The 6,000-nt window shown below is 34.3% G+C and overlaps 1 protein-coding gene across 1 annotated transcript in view; it reads right to left on the minus strand.

The window, feature by feature from the left end:
- Positions 1–4,603, minus strand: part of LOC149791448 (uncharacterized) — a 74,787-nt gene extending 70,184 nt beyond the window's left edge. Inside the window, exons 1-2 of the mRNA XM_089969985.1 lie at positions 4,483–4,603; positions 2,309–2,381 (exon numbers count right to left, since the gene is read on the minus strand). The gene's annotated coding sequence lies outside the window, so the exon portion shown is untranslated. The remainder of the gene's footprint in view (positions 1–2,308; positions 2,382–4,482) is intronic.
- Between the last annotated feature and the right edge of the window lie 1,397 nt (positions 4,604–6,000).

Consider the following 6,000-nt stretch of genomic DNA (forward strand, 5'->3'; position numbering starts at 1 on the left):
AGCTTGTCGAAAAAATATTTAATTTGCCTGAGGAAACTTTGATTGTGCTGATGAAATGTGTAAATTTATTTTCAAGATGTTGACATACCTACCATAACATTGCGTAATCTAAATCAGATCACCACTGTCCTACATGAAATTGAGATCTGATTTTGATCAGATTGAAGCATGGCATATCATGCTAAGATTACAATTTTGTACTCCCAAACCCCCTGACATGGTCGTGCTTCAAGAAAACACAATTTTCAGTAATCTTCAACAACAAAAACCAAACAAAGAAACCCCACCACTTTTAATATATGCCTGTTACATGTAGCATGTATAAATTGTGAACAGTCATGACTGGAACTGATGTAAAACCATCCCTTGGCAGTTTAAATAGCAGCAGTTTAAGGCAAAGAGGTCAGGTATCAATAACCATTTAACATATCACTAAACTGGCCGACAATAGCTGATGAGATATTGAAGGATGCAGTGGGTGAGCCCATTGTGCTAATTTGCATAGGTAGGATCAGGAAGTGGAACAACCCATTATAGCTAAATCAGAGAGATCCTAGATGCTTGACCAAGAAGACAAGTTATTACATATTATTGCCTTGAATTAAAATGAGTAAGCCATATGTATTATATTTTTGACAAATTTGTGAATGGCAGCAACGTTTCATTGAAGTGCATTTCTGATGCATATACAGAATGCAAAGCATGACCATTTCAGTTACCAGAATAGTGTCCAAGTATAATTCATTTTTATGCCGATTGAGGTTGGCTATCAGCAAAGCTCATAAAAATAAATTTTAGGACTTCTGGTTGACAGAGTTTTACTCTGTGAAGCAAGCCAGCGTAGTGATGAACACTAATGACACTTGCATTACCTTCAAACCCCTTTGAATTTATATTCAAATTGTAGCTATTGCAACATGACAATATTTAAAAAATGGGGAAATTTTGTGCATCTGGAAACTAGTCCAAGCTTGTGGAATTTCAGTCAGGGCTTGTGAGTTTATTTGAGTCACCAGTCTTGGGCCTGTGTTTAGAAAAAATTTCTTTGAGCACTGATACTCCATTCGAAGCAAGTTAAAATCTTTTATGTACACTCAGTGAAGCCACAATGTAAACGAGCTTACTCAAAGCAAGCATTCAACCAAACATTAATTTGACTGCTGTCATTCTGGTACCACATTTTAATTTCAGATAATTACATTTTCAAGGCAAAACACATAATTACTGGTGATTTCCAACAATTTAATACAATAATGCTTAAACTGATAATCATAAACAGTGGTTAACTATTTATCAACGTATCAGTACATATTCGTACACTTTCACATCACAATCTGTAAACGAGCGGTCTAAAGCGCTCTCCGTTATCAATCACTGCCATCTCACCGCTGCGTGGGTTCAAGTCTCGGATTCAGCTAAAGTGGGTATGTGAGAAAGCTTGCCAGTAGCTTCTCGTGGGTCAGTGGTTCTTTCTGGAGTTTTCCTGGGTTCTTCCTCCATGATTAATACTGGCCGCCATGTATAGCCTATCGTGTGCTGAAAAATGGCGTTAAACCCTACAACAACAATAACAACAATCTGTAAACATTCTACCACATCAATACATTAGCTCCAACTATTTATTAGTTACATTGGTGATCTTTTTCCCACCCTGTGTCAGGCTGAAATGCATTAATTCAGGGCACATATATTATTACACCAATTTCAAAACAGTTAAGGTCCACAGCTTATGAAGCTGAAAGCCAAATGGTATAATTTGTGCAACTTTTGGAGGGGGATGGGGAACAAATTACATAAAATTACTCTAGCATCAATTATTATCTGAATATTTTATCCAGTGCACAAGAAATCCAACAACCCAACATCCAGGGACTCTCTAATTTCAGATCAGGCCCCTCCTGTATTCTGAATGATGAACCCATCAAGCTTTTCAAAAAAATCTATTTTACCTGAAAAAGCTTCGATCGTGCGAAGGAAATGTGGAAATTTATTTTCAAGATGTTGACCTGCCATAACATGGCAGGTGATGCTAAAAACGCAATTTTTACTCCCAAAACCCAACATAATTTCCAGCAATCAAAAATAAATAAATAGAACATAATATTTTCCATGAAGTGGCAGGAGAATGTTTACCGTGTCAAAAATCAATGGACTTAATTTACATACTACACAAAAGACTAAAAAAAGAATCCACTAAGTTTGTGGATCCCCATACCCATGTTCAGCTTTTATATGATGGATAGGAGCACCTATCAGCAATGATGTGAACTTTTAATTTCAAGCTTACATTCATGCTTGTAACACTTACCTATATGTGTAATAAACTTGTTTTTTGTACAACTTTGTCACAGTGGATTTTGTCAATCTTCATTAGTGATTTCCTGTAAATAAATAAAGTAAATTTTAATTCTAAAATCTATAGATTTTCCTTCTCTTTTTTTAATACCATAAAATATATCTTCCAGTTTTACTTTGTAAACACTATTGGTGTAACTAAGTTCAAAACAAGAAAATGTTTTCAACAGTGGTGGGAAAAATACGTTTTGTAATATTTTTCACACTGCTCTAGTTAGTTGATGTCACAGTTTCCAATGTAAAGTTTCTGGTTCAGATGTGAAAAATGGGGCATGCTTAGTACTGATTTTTAAAAAAATTTAATCTCTGTTATGTGATAAAAAGTTACAGGTTCAGGCAATTAAAATAGTGAAGTTTGGGTAACTAAAATTACTACAAATAAAACTTGCATTAGCTGCCCTCCTCTCTGCTGTACTAAAATATTCAATATGAAAAGATGAGTTCTAAGGTAGCATTTTAAACTATCCAGAAATTTACTACAGAACATTATTTTCTAATGGATTAAAGAAAGCAATAATTACATAAATCAGGGCCACACAACGTTTAAAATCAGAAGAGTGGCTACATATTAAAAAGAAATTTAAATCAATTATCATTTGACCATTCTTGATCAAAAATTAGCAACTGTATATTAAAAGCTGCAGAAAAATAAATTAGTTATGTTACACAAAAAATTAAACTGAACTAAATTCAAATATCAAATATAAAAGCTAAGGCAACTGCAATGGCACTGAAAATTGTAAATTTCAAATGTTGTCTGCTTGCTTTACCTAGTAACAGGGCTTGAAATTATATTTTTTTCACTAACTCAAAAAGAATCACATTAATAAATTTTGTTTTACTGATCCTGCCTAAAATTCACTGCCTGTGTGAAAATTCAATACAAGTTAGTCCCGTTTCTAATTCAACATTTTTTATTCATTAACATCAGCTCTAAACATTGACAACCACATTTCAAACAACAAGACTCTGTGAATTTCACAAATCAAGACTTGGAGGATTCAAAGTTCATATTAATTTTCTCCATCTGATTTATCATCAGATCTTGGCAATGCTGGTTTATCCTCTGACTTAAAATTTCTTGGTCCAACACTATACCACATCTTGATGCCAAGTCAAGGAACACAACCATCAATCTGCTTTCATCTGCATGACCATTAAGTTTACATGAACACTGCTTTTCCACAAAAACTGGAGACATTTTTACATATCTTTTTACTTCAAAAACATTTATTAATTTATTGAATACAGGCAGGTGCTAAAAGCAAAGTTGCCAGGGAAAAAACCTGGACCCCGGTACCTAAAGAAACCACTGTTTCATGGATGGTTTATGAACTATTTTATGGGGAAAATAAATTTCAGAAATCAAACTGATTGCATTTTTTAAAATAAATATCCTCATTTAAAAAAATCCCAACCATCCCACCATATTTGAAAATAAAATCGTCAGTTCTTTACGCTTCCTGGGCACTGGTAAATTCAGTTTACATGCCATTTATCTCCAAGATGTTCTTCGATCTTTAGATTGAGAACTTCCACTTTAGAGGTACAATGCCAAATACCTCTGCTACTACAGCTGATAAAGATTTCCAAAGAGGATCTGACCTTGGGAAACAGCTGTAAAGATCAGTCGGAAGTTGTATACTGCCCAAATTTTAGCAAATGAATTAATCCTGTTCTGGAAGATTCTTGGGTGGTGGTGTAGATCTGGTGCTGGGGTTCATACTAGTACTATAAGGAAGCCGTAACACATACATGCGTACCGACGCCAACGGGGCAGCTGTCAGTATAAACAAGAGTGCCAAGTTACATGACAGGTCTACAAGGTTGTTGTGCCATACATTTTATTCTTAGCATTTGGCTGTAAAACAATTAATGCTATAAAACAAGAGAAAGTCTTTAGAAGCTAATCACAAATTTCTTAAATAAAAAATGCACCTGCATCAGCGGACAATAATTTGTCTAACGTTCGACGCATTGGTGCCTGCATGCACCAACCTGCCATTTCATGCACGAGCAATGAAAGAATAAATTCTCCATTTTTGAGATACATTCCGTTCATAAAAGTTCCATTTTGTATCTAGATTATCTCTAATACATTAATAAAGCTGTTAATCGTCTTATAACCTTCATATCAACGCCAGAAAAGGAAAACTAGGAAGAACTTCTATAGCAAAGAATTCGTCGCCATCTTGTCTTGCTAGTTGACGCTTATTGATTGGTCGATACCTTCGTTCTTCGGCATATTACGTACACAAAATCGGTAAAGATAGCACAGAACGCTGGGATCGGAAAACTCAGTCGAGAAATTTTGTATTTTTTAAAATTTGCACTCTAAACGATACGTATATGTTGTTATAAAAAAATTAAAAATCTTGAGTCTTATAAATGAACTAAAAATTGAATGTCTGCCATGCATTCTTTTTCCTGGTTCAAAAACTAGATCTACAAAACGGCATGCTCCAAGGGAAATAACTGCCTCATAAATAAAACTGCAAGTCTTTAAGGAATTATTTCCCATAGGTTGCATGTTGGTTGGTATTTAACTAAATAACCTACAACTAGTCAAAGACTAGAACTGAAAACTCAAAACTCACAACTCAAAACTAAAAAAAAAAAACAACCCAAAAAACCAAACAAACAACAACAAAAAACAAGAAAGAAAGAAATATCGTATTATATTGCATTTTTAAAATTATTTTGGAATGCACCAGGGTAGATCAACTGCAACAATCGGGGGGTGGGGGGTGGGGGTGGATTCCATTAAAAAAATATATACAATAATGGCGACATACATGGATATTTTCAATAGGTATGATCGGGTATTATATATTATTCTTTATCATATAGTTGGCCACTTTGCATAAAGAATTTGCGGATTTATATTTTTCATATGTCAGCACGTGAAAAATCACTTTCTTTTAATCTGACTGATCCGAATAAGCGTAGTCATCGTGTTACATATTGGCTGCAACAGGGGATTCGTCTTGCTCCGCCTTCTGCAACAGCATTTTTTTTTATAATTTTGTTTTTTTTTTAAAAAAACTATTATTATGAACGATGGGTAGTTGAACAGATAGTGAGAAAAAGCTGTCGACTATAAAAAATGTGGAAAAACCGAGAAAGTCTAACACGCTGTCCAACATGAACATACCAAATGTATGCAGGGAAACACCATTCAACCATTTGAAAGACAGACAGTCTCCTTCACATCTCTGCTACCACGCGATATTGATATTGCACCTCACCTCAGGATAAACATGGTCTAAATGTCAGGATAAACATGGTCTAAATGTCAGCATACAGGAGTAAATTAACTCACATCTCTTACAAACAGAATACCGAAAAATGCTTGATATCCAGCGTTGATAAATGATTTTGTCCGTGTCGATTATTCTGTTGACTGGAAGGACAGTTGTTCTTGGAATTGTAATTTATAACAAATAAAATGTACTTTTAAATATTATCGGTTATTGAATTATGTATTATTGCTTCAACGCCTAGTTCTCTTTTCACTTCAGAAAAAAAAAGAAAAAAAAAACCTGATTCTTCAATGGGCAGTGATTTACTTTTTATTTTGCTTAAAGTGTGTGCAGGTTCATATTTTTAACATTATAGCATGTGAACATACATATCACTTTATGT

The sequence above is a fragment of the Sinohyriopsis cumingii genome, chromosome 9 (assembly GCF_028554795.1).
Source record: "Sinohyriopsis cumingii isolate HCF-2022 chromosome 9, ASM2855479v2, whole genome shotgun sequence".
Taxonomy (NCBI): Eukaryota; Metazoa; Mollusca; class Bivalvia; order Unionida; family Unionidae; genus Sinohyriopsis; species Sinohyriopsis cumingii.